Source organism: Numida meleagris, chromosome 19 (assembly GCF_002078875.1).
Source record: "Numida meleagris isolate 19003 breed g44 Domestic line chromosome 19, NumMel1.0, whole genome shotgun sequence".
Lineage (NCBI taxonomy): Eukaryota > Metazoa > Chordata > Aves > Galliformes > Numididae > Numida > Numida meleagris.
Window position 1 is genome coordinate 2286390 of NC_034427.1, and position 13328 is coordinate 2299717.

The window sequence follows — 13328 nt, forward strand, 5'->3', positions numbered from 1 at the left end:
CTTGCAGTACATCAGATCTGTAGTAATGCAGGCACTTCTAAAAATCAGTGCAATTATGGCTTCTTGTTGGCCTGTCATTTTCCTGGAATAAAAATGTCTCTGCAAAAGTCATATACTGTATATAAACCAAAATGAAAAACAAAAATATAGTTACAATTATACTTGATTTTTCCTAAAGATTTAATATCTTCTCGAGGCCATTATTTACAGGCAATACATAAAGCAACGGTGCATGATGCCGAAGATGGACTGGCTTATCACAGCACATACCAATTTTGTCCTGGTTGTCATTCTTCCTCTGATTGCCCTATGAGTTAGTGCTTTCGTAGGCATGGAAATGACTATCCCATAGAACAAACAGGGGATAGGTAATGGGCCTGCAGTCAAATTATTGTGTTTATTAAAAATGTATCCAGGAAAGCCCACAGAGATCCCAAAGGGCTCTTGTTCAGGAAAATCTCTGGTTCAAGAAAAGGTTACAGTTACCATAAAGGCAGATAGACATGCATGGGAGCAGCAGTGCAGCGGTATATAAAGGATTAGTAATGGTACGCTTATCCTTCTGAGGGAAGAGAGAGACCTCTAATTCCCCAGTGACAAAGACAGAAATGAGTTTTGGAAGAAGTTACCCCCAGGAATTAAGAGGAAGAAAAATGTAATCCATCCCAGCTCTCAGCCTTTCCTCCTTTCATTACCTGGCTTTCTGCAGTTATTGCTATGGAAGGGAGTGCAGGGAGGGTCCCCACCGTGGCCACTGCGGGTCCCAGGAGATCTGCCCCACACCCACCTCATGCCACCAGGGAGAAACGCTTCTGGAACCACTTGGAGGGAGGAAAGGAGACCCACCAACATATATTGCCCTCCCAAGCTCAAGACCTGCCTAAGGCAGCAGATCAGCTGGTCAGGTAAGCTGGCCTAAAAATCAGCCCATAGCAGCAAGCGTTTTGGAGGAGATATACAAATCTCTGGTGAACACTTCTTGGAGCCTCTCAGAGACCAGAACAACTCATCCCTCACTTTTACCTCTCTCATCTGTTTTTCTTAACCTTTCACCTCCCTGCATTCCTATTAAGTTCTTGAAATCAATATCCAGAAGCAGGGATTTCCGCATGCTCCTCACAAAATGTGCCCCAAACTCCTGCTTTGCAGGTTTGCTTTATGGTGTCTCTGAAACACCATCTTTATGGGGCAGAGCATGTCCAGGCAGTGCCTTACCCAGCCCGTGCTGTCCCCAGCCACAATGAGACCCACATGGAGCTGCTGCTGCTGAACCCCCACCTCCAGCACTGGCGACAACAGCACGTTCCTACAGCACAGACCTTCCCCTTCTAAACACACACCTGGGATAGCAGGGCTCCGAGTCTGCCAATAGCATTTTCAGGAGCACTCAGTACTGGCTCATGCAAATATTGGCAGTAGCTGGAGCTAAAACCCCTTTGTTGTGTCTTCATTAGCAGGACTAGGAGGCGTATTTGATGCACAGCTGCTCTTGGATCACCTGCAGTAATATCTAACTGCAGTATGTACCCTGAGCGTGGGTAGATATTTCAGCACATTTCTGTAGCAGTTCTTCCCCGACTCTTTCGAAATAAACGTGGCAGTGTTCCAGGGGAAGCTCGGAGATGTGCAAGCTCTGTTCCATGTCAGCAAAGCACACCCTCTGTCATCTGCCTCACAATTGTTTATAAAGATTTTGCTTGATTTTAAAATATATTCTGAAAGGACTGCACATATAGGCAGAGTGGAGCCAACAGGGATCTAAAATTAGATCGACCGGATCGGACAAATACAAACCCTTTGCTTTGCTTTCCTGGTCTCTGGGCTGGACGTCAATACAAGGAATATCATATTCTACTCAAGAATATCGCACGTTTCTGGGAATTATTTGAGGAGAACAGACTTTACATAATTGCCTTTTTTGTCTCATGGCATACTGAACTTGCATAATAAGATCAGCGCACTTCACAGAAATTCATTGTTGGGCTGGATGGATTTGGTATTCTGCACTGAGCCAAGGGTGCATTACATAATGATGTATAATGCACTGTAAGCAGGTCAAGAGATAAGGCAGCCTGAAAACAGAAATGGAGTGCACAAGGGGAAGAATTAGCAAAAAGCACTCTAAGAAATTAATTCAGCCTGGCTTCAGTCGAGCAAGAAGGACTCAGAGCAGGAAGAAAACTTTGTTCTGTACCATACTTATCCCCTTTCAGTTTTCATCTTGGTATTTTCATCGAGTTTAAAAGTGGCTTTGTGCCTCACTTCGGATGGGTGCTTTGTAGCAAGTTTTCCACTCTGAAAGCTGTACGGACAGCCCCATTCCATTTGGTAGATTGTTTTTACTTAATGTGAGCTGGGGCTGGGCCCTGTGCAGCCCAAAGCATCGCTCACCACGAACACGCTCCAACTTTGGGCCCACCTGCTTCCCAAGTTCCACTCGGGGCCACAAGTCAAACTGACAAGAAAATGATGTATGCATGTATGCACGAAGCAAAAAGGCAATAAAGCCCAGGAGCTGCAGCACAGCCCCCACCCATCACCCAGACTCGACGTGTCTGATTAGCACAAGGACGGGGAGAAGTGGGGAGAGCCTGCATAATGCGTGTGAGCTAGCACCTCCCCCAGGGTGCCCAGCTGCTGCAGAAGCAATTTCACAGCTCATCATCCATTATGAGATTAAAATAATTTTTTTTTTTTTCCCTTCTGTGAAGTACTAATAAATTGTGCGGGCAGAGCAGAGTTAGCATTTACACAAATGGTAGTGAATCACCCACCTAGTTATTTCTTAATGGATTGAGTATCTGCTTTCCTCCTTATCCTGTCATTTCAAAAAGTAAAGACACAAACCTGTTTATCTGCACCGTTCAGCCACAGGGTAATAGGCACAATGGCAGAGAGGGGCCCTGCCCAGCGACTCACAGGGAGCAACACCAAAACATCACTATGAAGGGGGAAATATGCTCCACAAAAGGCCACCTGAAATCCCTCCCAGAACTCACTCACTTCTCCTTCTAGGTGCAAAACTCGCTGAGGCATCGCTGATACAATGCAGCTTCCATGGTACATCCAGTGGAGATGTAAAGCTGCACTCAGAGCACCGCTAATGGCTCCGGAACATCCCTGCTTTATTATGGTATCAGACAAAGCAGGCATGTTTAATGTTTAAAATTCCAGCGACAAATGCCTTCAGCAAATATGTTTTATGTATTTATTCAGTGCTTCTTACGCACCTGTCACCTTAGTAGCTAAGGCACTGCTTACCTCTTTTTATTTTATTAAAATTGAAAACATATCAATGCTTTGTGACATGCCACCCTCTCCCCTCCCCTTTCTCCTCTCCATCCCTGAGAGCATCTCAATATCCTTTTCCAGCCCTTCCCTGCATAACATTTCAGACTGCCAGGAAGTGGTCGAAATGGGAAAAGGAAATTAACTGGAAGCCCCGGAGCAATAAATCAGCCTCCCACGTTATCCTGAAGCCCCTCAGCCCCAGAACCTGGCCCTGAGCACCAGGAGAAGCGCCGACGCCAGACACTGAGTCAGTCCCGAGAGGACATGGCAGGAGCATCCCCTGATGCTAAGCTCAACAACCGGGTTCGGGCATGCGCTGCCTCCAAACCGGGCCAGGCAATGTCACTTTGTAGCTGAATGTGACCTGGGCTGGTAGGGCAAAGGAGAAGTTAAAGATTGCCTTTGGAACCAGGATGCTTCCCTCCTTGCGGACCCTGAATATGCAAAACTCATCCATGCTCCAGCCCTCCCTGTCTGTGAGAGGTCAAGGGCATCAGCTGGGATCTCTCTTTGCTTCTTTTGAGTTTATGGAGCTTCTGAGAGCCACAGCTACAAGCCTTCCTCCACCACCACCAGCACCAGAATTTTATTCATTCACGCACGTATCCAAAACAGAAGCTGTCATGTCACAGGAGCACAAAGGTGCCGGGCTGTTAGGGAAAGCACGAAGCACCAAGAGACTCATGACAAAATGATGAGAATTGTAACATGGTGCACAGCCAAGTCTCCAAATCCCCAGCCTAGGTGTGAAAATCTCAACCTTAAGCCTCCAATATGTGAATTTGGGGAAAAAAGCAGATTTTATCTTTAACAATTCTAACATATTCTTTTTTTCTTTAATAAAAATAAGCTTACGTATGGAATCTAAGAAAAGCTAGGAACACACACGTTGCTCTGAGCGGTTCATCCATGTCCTAACTCACAGATGCTCATCAAATACCTTCTAAAGAAGACGTGACCTGGACAAAACGAGTAACTAGAATCACAGAATCACAGAGTGGCTTAGGTTGGAAGGGACCTTAAAGATAATCAAGCTCCAACCCAACTAGAAAAGATTCCATCCTGGCACAATGTGGGCTGAAAGCAGAAACAACAAACCCAAGGTTAGGTTTGCCCTGACCACTCAATGGCTTCTGCTGTCATCTTTTAAACCCAAGCGTGGGCAAGACATAAATATGTCCATGAACTCAGAGCTGAGTGCTTCTATTTCTCATAAGGGCACCAAACCATGTACCCAGTGCCCTTCTGGGTGTTACCAAAAAAGAGCATTGTAGGCAGACCCAAATGTGACCAAAATGGGACAGGTTCCCTAAAGGAAGATCACCAGAGAAGCTCCTGTCCCTGCTCTTGATATCAAACAACTGAGACTGGAAGCTGTGAGACAGACCCTTGATGCAGAGGTCTGGAAAACAGGGCAAGAAGATGGACTGCGTGGCATCTTCCAATGGCAGTGTAGTGTCTCAAAAATTAAGCACCCAAGCATGAGCAGCTCAAAGAGCTGCAGAATGATCAGCATTTCACAGAGGGCTTTCTCCTTTTCATCCCCAGCATCGCTGTGTGAGCACAACGAATTCGTTCCTGAAGTTGCATATGAGTGCCCAATAATTTCCATCCCCTCCCTGCAAGTTCTCCTCTTGACATTTCATGACCAGTTTTCTCAGGAAAATTTTAAAAGCTGACTCTGCAGCGTTCCCCCAGCCAGTCCTTTGTGCTGGCAAACCCATGGAAATGCACGCAGAGCATTTGTGCAGAAACATCGCGTTTGCACACGCATTGAAGCTAGCAGCACCTGCAAGAAGGCATGCAAATATTCATGCAAAAACACGCAGCTTTCAACACTCGGGTGAGCAAACACCTCCCGACTGGGTGCAGTGCACCTCCTGCACCAGCCAGGTCCGTGGTGGAAGTGGGCACCCTATGGGTGCTTGCTTCCAGAATGTGCTGGGGATTGCTGGAGCCTGGGAAAATGGCAGCACCCGGCACGAGGCTCGGCCACGTAGCTGCCTGTTTGCTTTGGAAGTTAGCTGGAATTCTTAAAATAAATTTGCTAAATTGTCTTCCAGAGACTGATGGCTTTTCTTTTCTTCCCTCCTTAATAAACTTGCAGGGGTATCTTTATTGTTATGTCTAATTTTAGGGAAAACTAACATTTCCTGAGATTCAATTTCTCTCATAATTGTTGGAAGGAAACTAAATTGTCTGCTGTAAACATTCACTGTATTGTGTGAAAAGTATCTTTATTACAGCCCACTGGGAATACCAATAAAATCCCCAGTCCTGGCCCTTCCTCACTTTTTTTTCCCTTTAGCTGCCTCTTTTCTCTCCTGTCCCCATTAATGTCAGTTCAAACATTCTGCAGTCAGGCCACGAGAACTTTAAATATATTATTTAACAATCAAGGCTAGAATAAAGGCATGTGAGCGCTAAGATCCTTTCTCCCTTCTCTTCGCTGCTTTCTATTACAGAAAATGAGAACGGCTATTCCATTTGTGTGCGTGCGTGCTCAGAGTTGATGAAAAAAATCTCATTAGTTTAGTCTGACATATACTCAATACAGCCTATGTACATATTTTTTTTTTTCATTTTATTCTACAGCTGCAAAATGATACTAAATTTCATCAGATTGGAACAAAAACTGTGGTCTTGGAACATTTCCCTTTAAGGGTCTTATATTTATTCAGAATTCATGAATCATTTTCCAGTAATACAACCATAATTATTCTTAAAGTGTTATGTTTGAAGGTTTAATATGAAATACTTGCAAAAAGCTCTTTTTCACTTTGATAGTTTGTAATCTTCATGGTAATCAGATCAGTTAGCCCTTCACACAGCAGCCAGGAAAATACAATTTAATATGAATCTCATACCCTTCACTCATGTTTTAATTAAAGTAATAAAAGCCAAGTCATATTTTGCCCTTTACAGTGTACACAAATGCATAGACCTGAGCACACAGCATGAGCGCAGACACTTTTGGCGACTGCTGATGAATTTCCCGGTCTGAGATAAATCTCAGAGGCTGCTGGCCATGACAGCATGACAGTGCCACCGACGGACAGGACGCAGGGCTGTGATGCAGGTGACGGGCACACGAGCTGATCACAGAGCCCTGGGTCAGCTTTGCCACCTTTCACGCCATCATCTCTCAGAAGGACAAACTGTCAGGTCTGCTCTCCTGCCAGATTGCATGAGCACGTAGATTTTGGAGCAAACATGTGAGCCTGGTGTGAGCGGTGGTGTGCTTGCTCTTGGGATGCACAGCCTCAAGCCAGGGTCATGGAAGCACAGTGCTGGGGCTGAGCCCACCCCAAACACACCCGAGCAGCCCCACACCCTTGGGGAGCAGAGGGCTCATCCTGCGGCCACGGAGGTGCCTTCCTGTTTGCACAGGCCTCCATCCAAACTCTGAAGTGGCAAGCAACATCTTCCTGCTGGAAGTGAGCGATTCCCCAGCTAATCGCCCCGCAGTGGCCACAGACCCAAACACAGGCTCCGATGGGACAGGAGAAGCAATCCATCAGTTGGGAAAGGAAATCTCAAGAGCACAGGGCCTGGAATTTTTTTGGTATTTCTGCAGCCCACGATGCTACATTTCCCCAGATAAACACAATTTCCCAAAGCCACTCCCCAGAGGTCCATACCAGAAGCAAACAAATCTCTGCATTCACGAGCAGGAGCCAAATCCAACCCCCAACAAGGCACGGCAGAACATCTTGCTCGTTGTGGCTTAGAGATAACGATGCGAACAGAGCTCAGCATCCATGAGCATGGCAAGCCCCAGCTCCCCATCACATGGCTTCGCAGCAGTAATTTGGCTCTCTAGAGCAGTGGCTGACCAGAGGGGCAGGTTTTTGAGCACACACAACATCATACCAATGAGATGCCGGTGGTTCCAAAGTGTGAGCTGCTCCCCCCAGAGCTGCCCAGGTTCCCCAACGTTTTGCATCAAAAGCAGCAGCTCCACAGGCACCACGTGCACTCACTTCCACTAGCATGGAACACAGTGGGAAATTTTTGATAAAGTGATAAATGTTGTTGGCTGCCTCTATATTTTGCTGCTATTTTATTAGCTGTTGGCTTTAGCAACTCATCAGCATTGCCAGCCAGCCAGCCCATGTGCCCCTTATGCCATGGGAGACACCCCACATCCCAGCAGATCTCCTTCAGCATGACTTAGCCTGACCAGATGCCTGGAATCATAGAATCATAGAATCACAAAGGCTGGAAAGGACCTCTAAGATCATCAAGTCCAACTGTCAACCCATCACCACCACTAAACCGTGTCCCCAAGTGCCACATCTCCATGGTTCTTGAACACCTCCATGGACGGCGACTCCACTACATCCCTGGCAGCCTGTGCCACTGCATCACCACTCTTTCTGAGAAGAAATTTTTCAACCATCACAACAACCTCGGAGTTTTCTCTCCCTACAAGGCGCTTTCCACACCACCTAACGCATCTCTTCCGTTGAGTTTTTTTCCCCCTAGAGTAAATGCAGCAGAAACAAAGATGATTCGTTTGGTCTCAGAACTGCCCAGTCACATTAGCTTTTCATTCCGTGATGTTTTTCAAACACCCTATTGTTAACATCTTAGGAGTCCTTTGAGAACAAGGGTTGAAGATGATGTTGCTCTAGAACACCCAGGCTTTTTTTTACTATTGTCTTGTTCAAGCACTACACCAGCAATGGAAGCTTTGGTTGCTTAGATGAAGTTACAGGAACTGCTTCCTGACTTCACTTTTCAAAAATGTCACTGTCACGTAAGAGTTCATACAAAATTCACGAGCTTGGATCATCAGCTACAGTTGTGCTCACCTCCAAAACCCCATCTGGAAGGGTTTCCATTAGCTGCTGATTGTAATAACTGACATGTAACTCTCTACTGTTCATTCTAAAATAGCACATGAGATTTCTCTTGAATTGTCTGCTGAGAAAGGCATTTAATATCTATCAGTGTCTTCCCTCTATTTTTTATTCTCTAGCACAACATATGAAATTATACAGCATTACTTTAAGAACAGCAGGAAAGGAGTAAAATCTTAGTCCTGCTGCAGTGCACACTCCGACTTCCACCACACTGCCAGTGCAGTTTAGTCCTTTCTTCCTACTTCAAATCTGTACAAAGCTCATTTCTCTTCACCAGGGATCTTTAAATATACATATGTATTATACATATATATAGAGAGAGACATACATGCATATGTCAAATGCAAGGCAAGGCGCATGATACCGGTAGACTTTCAGGAGCATCAGAGCTCTCCATGCCTGGGGGCCAGAGTCCTCTCTCTAACATCTTTCAACTTATGTCAGCGATTTTCTCTAACACTGATCATCCTCTGACCGTCATCTGCTCCTGTCATCAATGTACAGCCTAGATCAAGAGATTACGAAGACCCTGAGACCTATCTCCTCCAATTTAAAATGAACTTGTAGTTTTTTTTCAGATGCAAAAACCGATCACACTGCTTAGAATCATAGAATCATAGAATATCCCAAGTTGGAAGGGATCCCTAAGGATCAACAACTCTAAAAGCTCATCCACGGACTTGAGTGGAAATTACAACCACACCATGGTGGGCTCTGAGCTTTCCTCCACCACCGTGCTGTGCAGTCTTTAGTGGGATGAGCCAAGGGAAGGGTTGCCCACAGTCCTGCTCAGCCACATGCGTGGTCATCTTCCAGCCTTCCTTCTGGAGGAAAGCCAGGCCTGAGAAGCAGACGTGCTCACCATGAGCAACCTGCTGCAACTATGAGCCTCAGGCAATCGGGACAAATTGCTGAAAACTCCTCCAAATCCACATGCCCTGGGAGGTAAGGGATGGAACAACACAAGCACGCATTATCACCCAGCAACTGCACTGCCAGCAATCCTCACCAAAGCCACCGATGGAAGGAAAACACAAGGGGGAAATGTCCACGTTGTCCTGCCCTCCAGCTCCTGACAGGGAGGAATCATAGAGTCACTAAGGCTGGAAAGGATCAGTAGGATTATCTAGTCCAGCCACCGAGGAAAGCAGCAGGCATTAGGAAAGGACAGCAGTGTCTTCGTTAGCAGCCTCTAATTGCCCTCCCAGGCGGTGGCTCCTGGCTGCCTAGCAATGCAGGCCTCAGGCTGCATGCTCCCCACCACGGGCGGGGACCACTGATGCTCACCCTCAGGTATCTGCTGGAGCACAGTTTTATTTTACCAACTGTTGCTATTTCTCCACGATTCAGCCGAGCTGGGTGGGAGGCCCGGGAGGTGGGAGTGCGGCGCGTCTGCCAGGATTGTGACAAGGTTTGATGGCATGTTTTATAGCACAGCCTGCCAGGAGGAGCTCTGTCTCGTCTCAGCACTCGCAGCATGCCAGGAAGGTATCTGACGCTTCCCGTGCTGTCATTAATTTCTAATTATGCCATCAGTTGCTTTCTACATTATTGCTTATTTACCAAACACAGCTTTATTGTGACGTCTAGTTCCTTATAACTAGCAAACCCATTGTTATGCTAAAATGAATGTTCTAAACGTTATTTATTATTTGATAAACCTTGTGTAACCCTGAATGAGGACATTAAATGGCAAGAACACTACTTCAAAATCCCATTTTAAATAAGTCACCAAGACAGCTGTGCCTTTATAAAACACATTAGAGTGGCACTCAGAGCACATATGGCTCAGGGATATATACAAATTATACAATTTCTGTCATTCGGTCAAATAAGAGGGACGTTTTGACCCCAGAAATGAGTCAAATGTAAGTTGTAATTCAAGCCCCACCGGAGGCCCTGCTGTAATGCATCCTGACGGCTGATCAAGGAGCCCTGACCATTTGACCCAGCAGATCAGCGACTCACTGTATCTATTATGGCTAATACAGACCCCGGCTTGAAGATGTATGGAGATAAACAGATAAAGGGCAATAGATGCAATAGATAAATGTTGATTTATCCACATCCAAGCACGCATACACGTGCAGATGGATTCCATGCGTGCAGGAATGGGCAGGCATGTGAAACCTCATGCTAACGTTTGTGAAGGGACGCATCTGAAAACAGATGTACGTGTGTGTGTGACAAATCTAACCTCTCTTAACTCCATTTCCCCCAGTGCACTTATTCAGCTGAGCTCCTGCTGACTTGCATACAGCAAGAGAAACCCCAGCTTTACATTACACCACATGGAAATATCGTGTCAAAATTAGCAAGAATATGTTAAACACCCACAGACACAGCAGTGGGGTCCTTGCTGTGCTCTCAGCCACAAAGGGAAGGAGCTGCTTATGGCAAGGCATCCTTCTGGCTTGAATAAATGACACTGATGCGTAACAGTGTTTGCACAAGGAGTTGCACAAATTAACTTGTCGGTATAGAAACCAGAGTGCTGCTCAGCTGGAACAAGCCGTGCGCAGAAAGCTCCTGGGATTAGGATCAAAAGTGCCCGGTGGTAAGTAATGAGCTCTTTGCTCCTTTGAAGCACCCACTGACCCAGGAGCAGCCAGAGAAAGGCGATGGAGTGAGTAGAAATCTGGTGAACGCACACATCAGCGTGACAGCATTACTGCTGCACTCATGGGATCCCCACACCTCAAAGCCAAAGCCAACCCGCTCCCACCCGATTGCATATGTGCCCTATGTGAGGTTACTCTCCCCATCAGTAAGGACTCGATGAATGCCTTCCCTTATTGACTTTGCAGGTGTTTTTGTTTCTTTTAACAGCACTCTTGCATCTCTTTCATGATACTTCACCCAGCTGTCATTCTGTGCATTTCTTGGGATTTTGCATTAATTCCTTGTCTTTGTTTGGGGGTGGGGAAGGAGAGAAGGAAAATGGGCAGTGGTGGGGAATGATGCTGTGCTGATTCAGGAGACACGACAGATCCCTCACTCATCTCGGGGGTCAGATGTCCACGACTGTTTGATCAGATGTCAGCTCGCATTTATGCTCCGGCTCCTGCTGGGGGTTGAGTTACATTTCACATTTGACTCATTTCTGGGGTCAAATGTCCCTGCTATTTGGTGGAACAAGAGGAATTATTTTCCCCAAGCAACCTGTGCCGGCGCAGGTACGGATCTGTCAGTGCTCTCATTGTGTTTTAGGCTCCTGCATTTCTGCATTTAGCTCTCAGCTGAGACAAACCCCTTTTGGGATGAAAACAAGAAACGCGGAGTACAGCACACAAGCAATCACATAAAAGAAGATTAAGAGGAAAGCAGATCAGCTGGCTTTACAATGCTCATGGCAGTTTGTTTGTACAAGTTAGCAGCTCTGCAGCACAGGAGAAGAAGGAGAGGGAAGCCATCCTGCCTTCCCCATGCTCCTGCCATGAGAGGCTGCTTAGGATGAAGACTGTGGAAGGGGCTGTGAGAAGGTGATGCTGGGATGCTGCAGCTTCACAATGTTTTCCATGGACTGCTACTGAGCCTACACTACGTGCAGGCTCTGCAGTGGTAAAATGAGAATAATTTTATCTATGTGATGGGAAGGGATGGCTCCAGAGCTTAAGCAGTTGCTGCATCTCTGGATGAGAAATGCAAAGCATTACCATGATGGACAGAAACCATTTAAATGGGAGGAGGTGCGGTAAACTGAATTCTGCTTTCCACCTAACTCCCCCTGGGTATTATGAAAGAAAAATCACTAGAAAATGCAAACTACAGACCCAGAAGCAAAAGGCAAGACCCTATAACCCAGAGCAGTGTGAGCATCCAGCCCCAGTGAAGATCCCTCTGCGGTGGCAGTGCCTAATGGTGCACAGTGTGACCAAGCAGCTTAGGACCACAACGGGAGGAAAACATCATATCCATCAATTATGGTGTGCTGGCCCCTGTAATTAGCGTGCAGAACTTGTCTTTATCCCCACAGGTGCTGCGGACTGAACACTATCCCACCTGTGCTGTGTGGGCATCCAGCAGCTGATGATTTAGCTGCCTCCCAAATGGGGCTGTGAAAGTGCTCTCCTGCTGTTTAACATACTCATTCAGGCTCCAACAGGTTGAACGAACAATAAAAAACATCTGGATTCCTCATTTAATTAGAGGAGCTGGGTTATTAGTAATAAAGTCATGACCAGTGCTATAAAGCGCTCAGCGGTAAACACGCAATGATGTGAGGGTATACAGGGAGAGGTGAACTGACAGTGATGATGGGAGAAGGCTCAGAAGGGTCACGAGAGGCCCCTGAACTTCCCACCACGATGCTCCCCACCCCACAGAACCTGTGCCCTGGGGCACAAAGCAGTCCCACACACACTGTCACCAATCACCGTCTGCTGAGCTCATGGCATAGTCCAGAGGAGGGAAAAGCACAGTGTAGAGCAATCCACAGGTTTATTAATTGCTTTGTAACGAAGCTGCTGCTCATTTCTGATGGTGCCCATCACCTGTCCAGATGCTCTGAGCAACGCAGGGTGGGATGAAGCTGAACCCCAACCTGCAGCACCCTGAGGCCACCCTGTTCCTTTGTGCCTTTACTCAGCCTGTGGCAATTCCCAGTGCTGACCACGAGCAGAGCCTTGGTTGGCTGACTGTGTTTGAACAGCTGAATCACCTTAGAGCACAAAGTTTGCAGCTCCTTCCCCACTCTTGGAAACACTTCTTGCACGAGAACAACCCTCTGCCCGTGTGGTCTCACACTCTAAGAAGATGAACAACAGGTTTTCATCCTGTTCAATATACTGATATTTTTTTCATCATTGGTACCCAAGTTAGATATTCACCAGCCTCCTAATTTATAGCAATGCTGTGGCAACTCCCAACCCTAGCAGCAGGTGTTCACAGACATCTCACCCCATGCAGCTCCAGGGCAAAGCCAGCAGCATATGGGGATAGATGGAAATCTTCACCCAGCTGTCTTTCATGGCCTTGCACTGCACCGAGTCCACACTGGACTCATCACAGTCTGCACCGCACGTGGCTGTGGTCACACAACGAAGTGGCTCAACTCAAGAATATTAGTGATGAACTTGTGTTTTCCCTTTCGATGAGAGGTTTCATGCCAAGGATCACAGAAGAACACAGGTGGGACCACCTCTGACCTCCCAGTTAGAAAGACAGGTA

General features: G+C 46.6%; 1 protein-coding gene across 9 annotated transcripts in view; it reads right to left on the reverse strand.

The window, feature by feature from the left end:
• TOX2 (TOX high mobility group box family member 2) overlaps window positions 1–13328 on the reverse strand; it is a 114944-nt gene that overhangs the window by 57169 nt on the left and 44447 nt on the right. The gene's annotated exons all lie outside the window — the stretch shown is intronic.